The sequence below is a fragment of the Camellia sinensis genome, chromosome 4 (genome assembly GCF_055761805.1).
Source record: "Camellia sinensis isolate YWXY chromosome 4, ASM5576180v1, whole genome shotgun sequence".
In the NCBI taxonomy this organism is placed as follows: domain Eukaryota; kingdom Viridiplantae; phylum Streptophyta; class Magnoliopsida; order Ericales; family Theaceae; genus Camellia; species Camellia sinensis.
In genome coordinates this window covers 61,105,642-61,122,127 of record NC_138964.1, presented here as the reverse complement: position 1 = coordinate 61,122,127, position 16,486 = coordinate 61,105,642, and the positions used below count along the sequence as shown (strand labels likewise).

The following is a 16,486-nucleotide window of genomic DNA, read 5'->3' as shown; positions in this document are numbered from 1 at the left end:
TATCCAGTCCGTCCAAACAAACGCACCCTTATTTCTTTAGATTCCAAGTTTTTGACTTTTAGTCGCATTTTTCAAAATGTTATAAAATATTTGTTTATGACACTTTTTATCTAATGCCATAAAAAGTAATTTTAACCTATTTAGTTTAGTGACATTTTTTAAAAAATGCCATTGTTACTAAAATTTAGTAGCATCTGTTGATAAATGTTACTAAAACAATTTCTTATGTCATTCTTTTATAAAACGTCATAAAATTGATGTGACATTTCTTTATTGAAATGCCATTAAAGCCTTATATGTTTGTGGTTCTATGACATTTTTTTAAAACGTGTCACTAAATATTGTTTTTGTGACATTTTCTAAAAATATGACACTAGTATAGTGTCACTAAAGTTTGTTTTTGTTGTAGTGACTGGATAAAGGAGGATAAGTTATCTTGACGAGGATGTTTTAGTTACTCGCAAAATATGAATCAAATGAGTTAAAATCCGTTATTTTCAAATCAAATACGACCTAAAAAAATCAATTGGGTGGAGAGTATAGTAATTAATCCAATAAAAGAAAAAAAAATCTTAGAATGATATTATCTAAAGTTGTTGTCTAAAATATTTTAAGAAATTCACTAAAAGAGTCTGTTTGATTGGACGTATTTTAAATCAATTTTATAAAAATATTGAAGAATTAGCTATTATTGGTGGGTAGAAAAACTGAAAAAGATTTATTTTTTGTAACATTTTTGTAGCTAAAAAGAGAATATTTAGAATGATTCCAAATAATTATTTTTTTCATAGATATTTCAAATCCATCATGATAAATTTCTTAATATAATATTGAAATACATAGATAAACTATCATATCTAAATATGAGCTATTCTTCTTACTTTCTCTCCTTGAATGATTAATATTAAATTCATGCATTTCAAAGTCATAAATGCAAATGGAGCCTAAATGTTGTGTGATGTATGACAGCTTCCATGGCATGGGAATATCAAAGCTGAACAATGGGGAAGAGTTTGATAAGGGCTAAAGGTTCTATGGATAACTTACATGAGGCCTACAGGGACCCTCTCTCTCTCTCTCCCCCCGGTAATAATCTCCAATTTGATTCCTTATTGAAGTGTGTCAAATAAAGAGAAAATAAATTGTGGTCTGTATGTTACATGGTTTGTTTCTTCTTCATTAGAACATTTTTTGAATTAATTTCAAGGCTTTTAATAGAATTTATTAGTCCATTCTAAACTTAGCAAAGAATTGAATTTGGAGTTTTACTGTTTGTGCAAATTACAGCACCTAGAGATCATGATTCATTACCCATATGAAATAAAAGAAAATGTCTCAGTGCTCACAATTTTTTTACGGTCAAATATATTCAATCTTATTTTCTTATGCGGCAATGTTATTTTCATAATTTGAACTTATGATGGAAAACCCATAGTGTGCAACTTTTTTCTTTTATATATATGGAAATTCTATATATATATATTGATGTAAAGTAATAAATGACTACACATAAAAGTATGATTGAGTAAAAAATAAAAAAAGTCAACCTAATTGAACAGTTTGATTTTCATAATATACGGTTTCATCTTGATTTTTAAATAGGTAAATTGTAATTTACAGTTTAATTGTAATTTTTTATAATTATTATAATTCTGGTTTAATGTTGCATGGTTTTGTTTTTTGATGTTGTCTCAATGCTTTATGTAGATTGAATTCCATTAATATATTTTTTCTAATCGAAAAAAAAAATAATTTGTGGTTTAGAACTGAACTTGCCTTTTTAAACACCAAGATCCATATATTCCTATTCCGATTGTGACATGTTACTTTATCTTAAGTAAATTGTGAATAATATTTGGTGATTATGTTTTGAATAAAAATGACAACATTTTTTAAAATTATTGTTTTAAACTGAACCAAATCAGCTTTTATTTGTTCAATTTGATTTGATTTGATTATAAAATTTTCATAATTTGATTTGGTTTATAAATTTCGTAGGACTATATGTTTAATTCTTGATTTACTTCTAAATTAAACCAAATCAAATCATAAACATCCCTAAATAAAGTATTTCAAGAATGCATCAATGAAAGAGTAATGCTATATACTAAAACTTTTACTATAAAAAAAAAAATGTGAATCCCAATTATTAGATAGTATTGTTCAAAAAAATAAAAATAAAAAATTAGATAGTATATACTCAATATCCACAAAAATAAATAAATAAATAAATATATAATAAGGAACAATGTAGCCACCTAGGGTGTGCATGGTGCAGTTTAAGGATAAAATTATAAAGCAAACTGTGAATGACGGATTAACAAATAACCAAATGGCGGTTTGGGCAATTTGGACAATTTCAACATATTAGTTGATTGAAGAATAATCTTAAATAATTATTCAATATTTGCATAATATATAATACTAATTTACATAATATTTATATATATATATATATATATAAAACATTGACTAATTTTACATAATATTTTTCATATATATAACATTAGTTTACAACAAATTCTACATCTTAAATCTCTGTTAGATCGATTTTAATTTTAATATTTCATTAGAGGTAAAATAAATAAATATATATATATATATATATTAACTATAGGGGTGCAATTTCAAAGATTGATTATAAATTTAAAATCACGGATCAAATTAACTCACAGTTAGCCGGCGGATCAATTTGGATTGAACCATTTTAACAAATTGAGCTGTATTTTACATAGCTTTAGAGCCACTTTACCAAACAAAAATGCTACAAATAAACTAAGTTTAAATGTCTTAGGAGAATAATATACAATAGATAAACATATTATTTAACAGGGATATTTAGCTCTCATAACAAACATAATCGACAATTTCTTCACCAAATAAACTCAGCCACCTTACCAAACAAAAATGCTACAAATAAACTTGAGCCTAAATGTCGTATGAGAATATAATATACAATAAATAAACATATTATTTAACAAGAATATTTGGCTCTCTTAACAAACATAATCGACAATTTATTCACCAATTACATCCATCTAAAGAACAAACTCATAATATTCGTCTATAATAGTGCAAGTTTATTTAAATCCATAAATGCCATATCAGGTTTTTTGGTTGGTATTATAATAAATATTGCCCTCAGCAGCATCATATCTTCATACTTCCAAAATTAAGCAATTCCTATTGCCAATAAAACATGGTTGCTCTTAAATATTGACAAAATTAAATCAATTCACCATCCAGGAAGAACTATTTCCTTAATTGGAATCGGACTTGTATAGACTAGTAAATTAAACAAAATCTAAAATCATTTGGGTTTCGGGCAACATAATAGGAGAACCCTATTTACGAAAAACAACTTTTCATAAAATATTGACAATTTAAAAGTCTTTGTTCATGTCATGATTGATATTACCAAATCGAGACTATGTTTCATCACGTTTCAATTAAACATTAGACTCATGACTCACGTTTCATCAGGTCTTATATGCTCTCAACAATATATAGAAATTTGTTATCAAACTTTTCTAATCATTTTGAAATATATGTTTCATTATGTTACCAAATGTTATAGTAGATATGTAAGTTATGACATTTGTGGATATGATTATGATAAATGTCATAATTCAATTATATGATATAGTCATAACTAAAAAAAATAAAATAAAAAATGAAACATAACATAAGATATAATTGAACAACTCTTAAATTATAACTAAATTTTTGTCATAACTAATATTGTAATGTGTCACAACTAACAACACTATAGGTCGTAATTAAAGACATAAAAATCATAACGAAAGGTGCATATACCATAGAATTTTCCAACATTTTATAAGCTCTCAACAATATTTCTAATCACCAAATTAGTAAAACTGGATAGATGATTTTTAAATTTAGCTTGGTTCTCCCTCTGTCTCTCCTCACACACCATCATACAAAGAAACCGAACACGAACATGAAAACAAGAAGAATAATGCTATATGTACCAATTAATGTACTAATTAGTATACTAACCAATGATGAGACACAATTTTAGAGGTTTTATATATTTGTAATTTGTATAATAGGTGGGGTCAGAAATAATGACATAACACTAATTGGTACACTAGTGTGTACATTAATTGGTACATATAGCACCACCGAAATAAAAATGCAAACAAAGACATAACATTTCATTCACTACATCAAATTGCACTTTTGGCGACTATAAATTTAGTCCCCAAAAGTTGAGAAATTGACGACCAAAATTATATTAGTTGCAAAAGTACAATATTTATCTACTAATTTTTTTTAGTTGGGATATATTGATTATTGGTGACGAAAAAAAAAATCTAGTCTGTAAAAATGCCACAATTGACAACGAAAAAATATTTTAGTCGCTGTGTAGTTAGTTTTGACTACTAAAATTATTTAGTCATAGAATTAAAAACAAAAATTTACTTTTTATCTTTGGCCATCAAAAAGTTTGGTCGTCAAAAATTTATTTTTGGCAATTAAAAAATATTTTAGTTGCTGTATCATTAGTTTTGACTACTAAAATTATTTAACCGCCAAATAATAAAAAAAATTATTTTTTATCTTTGGTGACAAAAAAATTTGATTGTTAAAAATTTAGTTTTAACAATTAAATTTTTTTTTTAATAGTCAAAGAAATAAAATAGTTAGAGAAAAACATTTCAAAATTTAGAAGAATTTATAAAATTAATTGGCGGCCTCGCCGATTAACGGGATTAAATCATTTGTTTTCCCGCCCATAAACTCACTGCTCTCTCTCTCTCTCTCTCCCCTCGAAACTTTTCTCTCTCATACGCTACTCGCTCTCTCTCTCTCTCTCTCTCTCTCAGTCAGTGTCCTCTGCCTCCCCTCTAGCCCTTTTCTTTCGCCTCTCTCCTCTTGCCACCACCGCCATCGCGACGCCGCTGACCACCTCTCATCTTGCCGTCATGGCTTCGCCGACCCATTTCTTCGAGTTCCGCCATGGCTTCAATCATGATCTCTTCTTCCTTCTTCAATTCTCGCAATCCATTCTCTCCCTTGATAATGTTCTTTCGATTTCTTGTTTGTTCCCAAATCAAAGCCCTAAATTTCGCTTGATTTGTTGATCTGATCTGATTTGACCTGAGAAATCGTATACAGTTTTAATGGCTTCAGCGAAGTCGTCTCGGTCAAGGATACTGAATAACACTGCAGCGAAGAGCAACAACCCTAAGGACTCGGGCAATAAGCTCCAGGAAAATCTCAACGTCTTCAAGTCCGATAATTTCGATGCCGATGGCTTTGTACAGTCCAAGTGTAATTCCCTGAACGAGAAGGTCTGATATCCAATCCTTTCTTGTCGTGGAATTTATCAATTGATTCTGAAAAAAATTTACTAAAATTTATTGGGTATTTGATTTTCTTTTGATTATTGATAGAAATTGGTTTGGATTGAATAATTGGAACTTTTGTTTGGGAATTTGAATTGAATTCTTTTTATTGGGAATAAAAAAAATGTCTTGGGCATTTTATTTTCTTTTGATTATTGATAGAAATTGGTCTAGATTGAATAATTGCTACTTTTGTTTGGGAATTTAAATTGATTGAATGCTAGAATAGTGAATTCTTAGCATGATGTAGTTTCTTTTATTGATATCTTCTTCTTTATTTATTTATTTATTCTTTGTTATGTGACCAGAAATTGCATCAATCTATGCACTCTCTGCCATATTATGATTAGCATCTGAATAATTTATGTTAATGGTAAAGTGTGTATGAGCAGAAGAATTAAGTCCTAACACTGAAGGATGTATTCATCTAGTAGTGCATAATTATTATATGCTGGTTGCTATTGTTCCAAGCATGCTATGGATTTGTAGATTTGAACTGCAAACAATGAAGTGAGCAAGTTGATATTCTGGGAATCTGTATAAAAAGGAATAACAGGCTAATGATGTTGGAGGCAAAGGTTTGAATCTCTATCTTGTCCAAATGAATGAGTTGTGAGTGTTTGGTTTTAGGTGATTTATGTTGTGAAAGCTCATTTTTACTTTATAAGAACCAACAAAATCTACCATGCAGAAGTCTCACCAACATATTTGGGACTGTGTGTTTTTAGTAAAAACTGAAACATATGCAGGCCATGATTTAAACTAGGATAGGATTAGGTTTGGCTCAGATCAGACTTTGAATATGAATTTCCAGTGTCTGCTTCAGCAAAATTAGCTGCTGATAGTTTCCAACAGCATATAGAAATGGTAAACTAGTGTAGTGGGGTTGTCTTAACTTGGTACTAGTGCTCGGAGTATATTGACCTAGTGGAAACCAAATTGAAAAGGTATGTTATTTATTTAATTTTTTGTCCTTTCGAACAAGTTAATACATAGATATCCAAGCGTCATATGACTAAAATCGAAATTTCGTCGGCAAAATTCGAAGCGGGAGGAAGACCAAATAAAAAAAAAAAAAAGGGGGAAAGGAAGATATAATAAAATGTGGTGCAGCAAACTTTTTGATAACGTAGCTTTAAAACTCTTACATGCAAGTACCTAGATTACCAAGACTTGCTTCTGTATTATTATGAGTATACCTAGTATACCTGAGAAATTTACAACCTTCTCCTATGTCAGCTTTGTTAATTGAACCTCTAGGTAGTTTTTCCCTGCTTGGTAATAAATGCATCTAGAGTGATGGGGGAGGTTTGTTGTTTAATTCAACTGTTGACCATGAACATTATAGATGAAACTCAGTTGACTTGAGTTTCATATACACAAACTGGGCTTTTGGGGGTTGACTACATTTCTTAGTGGGGGTAATGATTCATTTGCATATTGCTGAGTCTTGTCTTTGATAGTGTACCACTTTTAAGAAGCATGTATATGGATACATGACATGACACATGGGATTTTTTTATTTTTTATTTCAAAACAATCTAGGACATAACGCGGCAATGACACACCAACAAATAAATATATAATTTTAGATGTGTACTTGAAAATAATAATTTATTCATAATTTTTACATTGCAAATATATTTTTTTATATCAAAATAATAATAAATCATTTTTTGCAGCTAACATACTGCAAAAGAATTGTGAACAAAAAAAGTTATAATATCTATTTTAGAAAGCTTTCATTATAAACAAGTTGAAAATTTTCGGGATTAAGAATCCTCAAAGTTCAAGTATATGGGAAGACTGATTAATAAGGTATAAATCTATATTATTTTTATTTTATCATTAAGTTAAAATAATTTTTTCGGAATTGAATTGTGTTTTTTTGTGTGTTTTCTAGTGTTTGAAGTGTGGCTAGTTCTGAAAATATTTAAAAAGGAATAGGATACGTTTGAATGTGTGTCCAACACATCGGGGAGAATCCAACAAGAGTTAGTGTCCAACATGTGTTCGACATTGACACATCTTAGAAGTCTCCATGCTTCTTAGGTTCCACTTCTCTTTTTTGAATGGACTAAAAAAGGGAATATTAACAGTTAAAGTAATATATAGTTCTACACCTTGTCCATGGATATGTTAAGAGGAGACAATATGATACAATTCAATTGATTATATAAATTACAGCACTTGATGCGTATGTTATGAAAATTCAACAATTGAGTTTTTACTGAATGACAAAAAAAGTGTTAATGAAGAGAAAGATTAAAGAAGCTATAAAAATTTGAAATTTAAAATGAAAAAGTGAGATAGTTATAGAGCAATATATATATTTTTTTTTTGGATAAGCTTCACTGGGATGTAAATTTCACATAATAGAATAAATACTGAAATAAGTTATTTTGTGTGAATTAGTTAAAATGAGAATTGTCATGTGGGTTAGGTCTTCCCCAACTCTTGTAGCTTTCTCTATCAATGATCTCATCTTCAATATTCAGCAAGTTCAATTTTGTGTTAGAAATGGTGGCTGAATAGCACTCTGTTTTGGTGAGTTGTTGTTGGTTTTAGGTGGAGCCTGTTTGGCTACTGTATCTTTGTATTGAACCTTTCCAATCTGCTGTTGCTACGGGAATGCGCATGATTGGTCTTAGCCTTGGGTGCTAACATAGTTGGGATGTGAGGTTTTGACAATGATGCAACTTCATCCCTTAGCCTATCTATTGTATTGTTCTTATTATTAATAGGGGGATTTGGTCAAAATTCTCTCATAATAAAATTTAAAATTTTAATGCATTAAGGATAAGCACAAAAAGTTTTCTTTAAAAAGTCAACACATATCACTATTACCAAAATATTAAACTTTAAAATAATATAACTTTTGATCTAGATGTCGTTTTTTTAATAAAATTAGTATTTTTAAAATTCTCTCATTAGGATCTATCAAATAATATCCATGTTGACTATGAAATTCTTAAGAAAAAAAAATTATTATTGTTGAAATTGATGTAAATAGTAACATATTACTTTGTTTGACAGTAACCTGTTTTTCTGTCTCACAGTAACATATTACTCTGGTTCACAGTAACATGTTACTCTGGCAATATTGTCCAAGGAACAAAAAAAGATATTTAACTTTGTCGTTACTCAATTATGTGCCTACTCTTTAGGGGGTTTATAAAGTAAAATAAATTGAGTTGTCATTTTCACTAAACAAGGGTCCAATAGAAGGATTTTGGCTGAATTTCCCGTAATATAATTCCTCCTTTTGCTGAGAAAAAAAAAAAAAGAAAAGAAAATTTTGTGTTTAACTAAATGTTGAAATTTTGTTGTTGGTGATTTTGGGTGGGTGGGATTCTAATTGGTACATGGGGATATATAGGGTTGTCAACTAGTTTAGCTAGAATTAAACACAAACAAAAGTTATTGGGGTTGGTCATTGGCCTAGTGAATTAAGTTTGGGATCAATTAAAAAAGTCATATTTTTTTTTCTCTTTAATTTAGTGAATTTATTCTACATTTATATCACTTTTTTTTTGTTTCTTATAATTTTTTTTAGTCTGTCTAACCTACAAAGATCTATAAAAAAGAAAGAAAGAAAGAAAAAATAAGCTAAATAAAGTAATATTTTTTTACTCTATTTTTTTTTAGTAAATTTTTTTCATCAACTCTTTAGTCTTTGATCCATTTGATGACTTGTACGTATGTGTTAGTTAGTCTTGGATTGAAAGCTGAAACCAATGAATAACAAATATAATTGGTGTGTGGTGGTAACAAGGAAGACAAGAAAGAGCATAAAGGATCGCTATATTATATTATGGCTCTGTTTTGGATCAAGCAGATTAATATGACATTGAATATGGAAAGAATTATCAAGGGAATGGTATTAGTAACCATGTTTATGCAGAATAACCCTATGTATATAGACAATAGATTCAGAATACATTAAAAGGATTTGTTGCTAATAAAGCTCCCAATTTGGTTTGTTCTTTATTTTGAAGGATGGCATTTGGTGCACTAGAGGTTGATGAGCAATGTAAATTGAGACTAATGTACATCTTGCAAATTGCTGCTGCTCGGCATATTATTAACTTAGTTTGATCCTTTTTTAAATAACCTGCATATTATTATTGTTTGATCCTTTTTTATAGGATTCTTCATTCCTTGTGTTGTGAATTTGTAACGCGAAAGTAGATTGCAAATGAAACCCTCTTCTTGCCCTTTTTCTAGGTTCATAAAACCAGGCTATAAAATCACCAAAAAAGTTGCTTTTTTTACCTACAAAATAAACGTTAAGAATTATTACAAATTACAAGTTTATATTTTTGGAAAACTTAAGAGTTATAGGCACATCTCCTATTGCTTCTTAATAATTTCTAAGTGTGGATGAATTTTTTAACATTCTAGTCCTAACATACAACTCACCGATATTCATAAATTGTAGTCTTCTTTATAATATAAACCTTATATTTTGTAGTTTCTAACACTTATTTAAATATTTTGTAGATTAATTAATGTTATGGTTGTTGTGACAGTTGAGTTTTTCGGACCGCTTGAGCGGTCATTTGGTCGTTCAAGCGGAGATCTTCAACTCCCAGTTGTTGGCTGTTTTGCAGGCGGGACTGCTCGAGCGGTGAAGTTGTCGCTCGAGCGTAGAATTCATACTCTCAGAAATTTCACTTTAGCTCTACAAAACTTCTGGGACTTCTTATTTTTTGCTCGAGCGGCGGAATGATCGCTCAAGCGATTCCTTCGTAATTGTGCTGTTCGCTTGAGTGAAGGAAGTTGTGCTCGAGCGGTTGTCAGGACAGCATATTTTAAAAAGTCGACCTTTACTAATTTTCATTCCACCTTTCATTCTCACTCTCTCTCTCTAACCTTACTTTTTCGAAAACCCTAGTCCATAAACCCTAGATTTCTCTAATCTCAACCCAAGATCCACTCAAATCTTCCAAGGAAAGTTGAAAGGAAGCTTAGATCGACATTTTTACCGATTGTTTCGCAAGTTCATCAACGTCTTAAGTGTGATTCGCAACTCTAGCTTCCAATTTCGAGGTAGGGGTGTCTTTAACTCGATATATCTACAATTTGAATGACTTATGTGGTAATTTCATAGTTAGTCATGTAGTATATGTGTGTGTGTGTGTGTGTATGTATGGATTATGTTGTTAGTAAATGATTTGGAAATAGGTGGATAATACTTTGTGATTATGGTTGAAATTATGGTTATTAATGATAATTATTATAGTTGATGGTGTAAATTAACCCCCAATTTTTGTAAGCGAGAAAACTCCAAATTCTTTCATAAACCCTTGTTTTGAGACTTGTTCAATAAAGAGGGGTTTTGCTCAATTGTTTTCAAAAACATGAAATTGAATGTATTTACATGACTTTAAGGTTGAAATGTAGGATTAGAAGCTTTTCTCTATATGCACCTTGAGTCGATAAGGATTGGTAATGAGGTGTCCTTCAATGATGATGTGAGAAGTATGAAATTTCTATGATTTGAAATCATCTTAGGGAAAATTAAAGCTTTGCAAATTCATACATAGTCTATGTTTTCGGGTAGTGAGTCGGGCTAGGTTTGAGTTGTGTAATGTAATTGGTACCCGCGCGGGGAGTCAAGGTGCCCAATTGCTCTGTCTGCGTATATCGCCGGACGAATGTGGGAAAATATTTTTGGGTGTCCACAAGCCCGCCGTTTCTGGAGCTGCCAAATGTGGAAAAACATGGTTTTGGGTGTCCATGTCCCCCCCGTTTATGGAGCCAGCAAATGTAAAAGGAAAAATGTTTTTGGGTGCTCATTGCCTCGCCGTTTCTGGAGTCGGCAAATGTGGGACTATTTTCAGTATGCAAATCTATATCTATATATGTATGCTTTGAATTTTGGCTCTTACTTGGAATGTCATAGTATGTTTACCACCCGAGGATATTGTGAAAAGATGGAACAATTTCATGCATCGCATATTTTCACTCATATACCTAGACGCTTATATGCTACTTCATTTACGTATTTCAAATGTTGCATTGCATGATCATGGGTTATTCAATTGGCTATATAACTTGTTAAATTCATCACCTACTGAGCTTATGCACAATCCAAAGTCAACAGATTTTAGGAAAAGAAGATGAAGTGCCTACCAAGGGATGATTTTGATATGGAGAAACCTTTTTGGAATCGGGATACAATTCTTTTGAAACCCTATTGGTCTTGGGTCTTTGAACTGTTTTGTAATTGTATATTTGTGTTGAAGTTGTTGTACTATGGGACACATCTTGAAAGGAAGTAGACTTGGGATTTAATTGTCGTAGATGTTTCTTACTCTTTGAATTGTTTTGTTGTGTTATGTATGTAAGAAGACGACATTGTAAATCTTTGGGAGATGGTTCAAAGGGAAAGAAATGTAAAGAATGTTATAATTTGGTTATTATGTATGTTTCTATTTTGTATGTGTTGTGTGATGGAAAAGCCTGGGGGAACAATATCTGGGATGGTTCTTTTCAGGGCGTTATAGTTGTCTTTAACCTCTTTCAGATGGCCCAAATAGACAAGGGTTGGATGGGTATCAAGAAGGGGTGAATTCATTTATTGAATTTGCGACGAGAAATGTAGGCCTAGAGGATAAGATATGGTGTCCATGTATCGATTTCTTGAACGACAAAATACAGAAGATCCACATTGTTAGGATTCATTTGATTCGAAGAGGGATCTCTCTTTTTTACAAGACTTGGGTGATGTGACGTTTCAAAAATCGGGAACATCAGGTAACATATTAACAAAATACATGATTTTTCTAAGGTTGCAAATCTAGGAAATGTCACTAACGAGTCATTTGGTCAATAATCAAGTAAGATCCCAAGAAAGATTGGAGGAGTCAATATAGACTCTTTTCAAAGTCCAATGTCCTTAGACAGCGAAATTACATTTTTGACAGATCTTAACAAGGTATTAACTCAAAGTCTACATAAATTGACTGAAGGATAAGGATAAGTTCACAAAAGATATATGTATATATAAGTAAAATAATAGTTACAAGATCATATCTTAATTACGACAAGAGTTTTAACACTTAAACTCCCAAAACATGATTACTAATTCCTAGTTCTTCTAGGATAGATATATGTCTTCAAATGTTTATGCTTCGTCGTCATCTATGTAGAATTCATCAACACTTGGCATGAAAAGTCATGAGCTTGGAATGCATAGTAAACGCACACACACCTCTTCCCTTTTTTCCAATCTAATACACAATTGCAATTATAACAATCGAGTAATGAAGCATGATATTCAAGTCAATAACAAAGGATTCCAAAGAGATCTCATCATCCTAACCGCAAGACTTGGACTCAGATTATTCAGTATGTCCCTTCTTTTGCTGTTTTGCAGACCTTACCCCATATGCCTATAACGGTTATGTACTGTATAGTGCCAACCGAAGACCTTAAAAGAGACGAAAAAAATGAGGCCCTTACCCATAACCTCTTCCAACCTTATCCGTCATAAATACCTAGGGTCCGAATATGACCAGTCCATTCAAGGGTTTCAAAACAATCACTTATGCAAGACTTATCTTTTAATTCGGGAACATGTCCCATCAATCCATACCTAACACATTATCATCTCCTCATTATTCAAGTGATTGAAAACCCAATATCACCCCATTTAGTTTCTCCTTGAGTTAGATATTTTAAGTGAAGGTTAGAACAAACTATTGAGACAATAATTCCTATATAAGTATGAGCATCATCAAAGCACCATAGTAAAGAAATATAGGCACAACAATGTAAATATCATACTATAGCCCAAACAAGAGATGAGAATCACATTCATAAAGTTAAGAGTATGAAATCATTAATAAACATAAATTTCTAGATTAGATACACTTTAAAGATCACAGTCTAAGAGACATTTCCAGATTTTTCCCTAACTCGGACTTTCTATCGTTTGTAGATAATTTTATTTGGTTTCTAAATCATCTTTCAAAAATAGGACAGCACTATTCATATTTGTCGACTGTTACAAAAATTGGATTTTCTCTTAAACCAATCACTCTTTTTCGATAAAATCATTTTAATTGAAGGATAACACTTTAAGGAAAATTTTGATACAAAAATGAGGTCAAGATGATTTTTCTGCATTTTTCTATATTTTTTGAAAATGAGCTGAAAATACCAGTCTTTCTTGCACAAATTTGAAATAAGAAGAGTAATTGATAAAGGGAGAAACCATGAGTAATTTTTCACTTCTCTTATTATGAAACATGCTATATAATATATAAATAACTCAGATTTTTAGAATGAAGGTATGCTTTTGGAAATAATGTGAGAAATGGATAGAAAAAGATAACCCTTGTTTCATTTTAAGGAAGAATTCATACAAGGTGACAATTAAGGCTCAACTCTTCTTATTTAAACACATGAACACCATATATACACATCTGACCATTAATAATTCAAGCCTCTAAAGCATGTATTTGAATGAGAAAATAAAAGAGAGGGTTGTGTTGTGGCTTACTTTCTTGCCTAAGGTTGGTGTTGTGTAAGTTTGCTCTCTTTTTCTTCCTTCTCCTCCCAAAACTCACTCTTGCTCTTCCCTCCCTCTCTTGGCTGAATTATATGTGTATGTTTTTGAGTTGTGCAAAAATGCTAGGGGAGGGTGGTGTATTTATAGGAAAAAAGTGGTGAATTGTTTAAAATGCCCTTGGTTCCAATGGAATGAAAAAGTTTTAGATTTACTTTGAATGTAATGGAATGTAGGATGATTAGGGAGCCTAATTATGTATTAAAACATGAGATAGTTGGGGTTAGGCTTAAGTAGAACTATATTGAAATTAAGTACAAGACAAAGTTCCAGAAATTTAGTTCCAAGTCAAAATATCTTCCTTATTTTCATGAAATTTGTTTCCAAGGTACACCACAAGAATCTCCATGGCAATGTGCTTCAATTGACTAGGGTTTTTGAGGGATTTTCCATTTCATTTTTGTGTACAAATTCATCTTAAAATAGTGTACTTATGGAAAAAGATTTTTATAATGAAGTGTACAATTATATATATAATACAATGAATTTGAGGCAAATGTGCAATTTTAATGAAGTGTGAGGGTTTTGGGCTCAATTTATGAATTAAAATATCTATTTCAAATGTTGAATTTTTTAGAAATAGTGTTAGGAAAAATAACTCGGTTGAGTTGTTCCGCTTTGAATTAAAAGGTGAGTAATTGAACGAAAATGATGAAAATTGGAAATTAGGGTTTTGAGTGATCAATCTATAATTAGAGAGTTCAATAATTAGTATGAGTGTTAGGAATGATTACTAAGCTACCAAGGTCAATTAGGATTTGCACGGTTTCGTCCGGAATGCGTTTTCAATCCAAAGGTTAAATTTGCGATAAGGTGAAAATTCAAGGTCTAAATTGTAATAATCTCAACGTTAGAGTTTCAAAAGAAATTACGAAAGTTGGGGTCTCTACAGGTGCACCATGGGGAACATGTTTCCATGGCTTAAACCCTCATACTGAATGAAGGTCACCATGACATATATAGTGAAATTGAAGGGGAAGATAGGATGACAATGATGATTTGCCTATTACGTTGGAAGAGGTTTGTAGGGGTTTTGCAATGGATGATGAAGACGGTGAATTACTTGCTAGTTTTGAGAGTGTGGATGGACGGAACTTTGATAAGTTGTTCAAGATGCTCAACGTAAACTATACCCGGACTGCACAAGGTTCACTGTGTTGTCATTTGTTATTAAGATGCTTCATGTTAACACCCTAACAAATATTTTCTGCTTAAATTACCTAATTTTTTTTTTTAATTTTTCTTTTGTACAGATGGATGAACTCGTGCACGGAGTTGAATTGTACAACACTAGTTGGCACTTGTTACATTTTTTTAACGGATTATATGTTTTTGGATAGATGTGTATGGATAAAAATTGAAAACATAATAACAAGTACTTGTTACGTTTTAAATTTTTATGGTAGATGGATGTGAATATTGGATGATTATATAGATTACATGACATTTTGGATTGGACAATTATGTAGTTTGGAATTACTTCTGGATGAAACTTAAAATATTTGATGACTTTAATTAAACATGTTAAGGAATATTGGATGATTTATGTATTTTGTTGGATGTTCATGATTTATGTATTTTATTTGTTTGAATGATTGTTGATTATTACGAGTTATATTGAATGGATTGGATGGATTGTTTATGGGAAATTTGGTCAAAGCCCCCTCATAATAAAACTTTAATGCATTAAGGACAAGTACAATTTTTTTTTTGCAAAGTCCAACACATACCACTATCATTGAAATATTAAACTTTAAAATAATATAACTTTGATCTAAATGACGATTTTTAATAAAATTAGTATTTTTAGAATCCTTTCATCATGATCTATCAAACAAGATTTATATTGACTATGAAATTCTTAAATTTTTTTTTATTACTGTTGAAATTGATCTAAACAATAACAGGTTACACTGTTTAACAGTAACATGTTACTCTGTTTTACATTGTCCTTGTTCAATTATCTGCCTCTTCCTTGGGGGGTTTATAAAGTAAAATAAATTGGGCTGTCCTTTTCACCAAATAAGGTTCAAATGGAGGGGTTTTGACTAAATTTCCCCTTTATATCATCTAGGTCAAATGGTATTAAAATAATGGTTTATTTCTATTTTGATAAACCAAAAGAATTGAATTGGTGACTAAGTGATTGGTCAGAAAAAAAACAGCTAATACTTTTGCCGACTAAAGTTGTTAGTCAGTGTTTCCCCTCTCACATTTGCCGACCAAAATGTTGGTAGGCAAAAGGTTACATTTGGTTACTAAATAATTAATTGGTAAAATCATTAATTTTGCAACCAAAGTTTTTGGCCAGCGAATGGGTGTATTGCCAACTAAAGTTTTAGTTGCGTAAACATTACGTTTGGCGACTAACATTTTTGGCCGGGGAATGGTACAATTGGTGTATTTGGTCGGAAATATAGTACTTTTGGTGACTAACATTTTCAGGTACAAAATGGTTAGTTGCGGTAGTTATGTGTTCAATGACCAAAAGTTTAATTGGCAAATATGCTCTTTTTCCCGACTAAAGAATTTTTTA

At 30.9% G+C, this 16,486-nt stretch overlaps 1 long non-coding RNA gene across 1 annotated transcript; it reads left to right on the top strand.

Annotated features, from left to right (window-relative positions):
* Positions 1–4,761: 4,761 nt before the first annotated feature.
* On the top strand, positions 4,762–15,498 carry LOC114305133 (uncharacterized). The gene is made up of 3 exons (XR_014366616.1): positions 4,762–5,318; positions 9,905–10,424; positions 15,204–15,498. It is a non-coding gene; the product is annotated as an uncharacterized LOC114305133 (long non-coding RNA).
* The last annotated feature ends 988 nt before the right edge of the window (positions 15,499–16,486 follow it).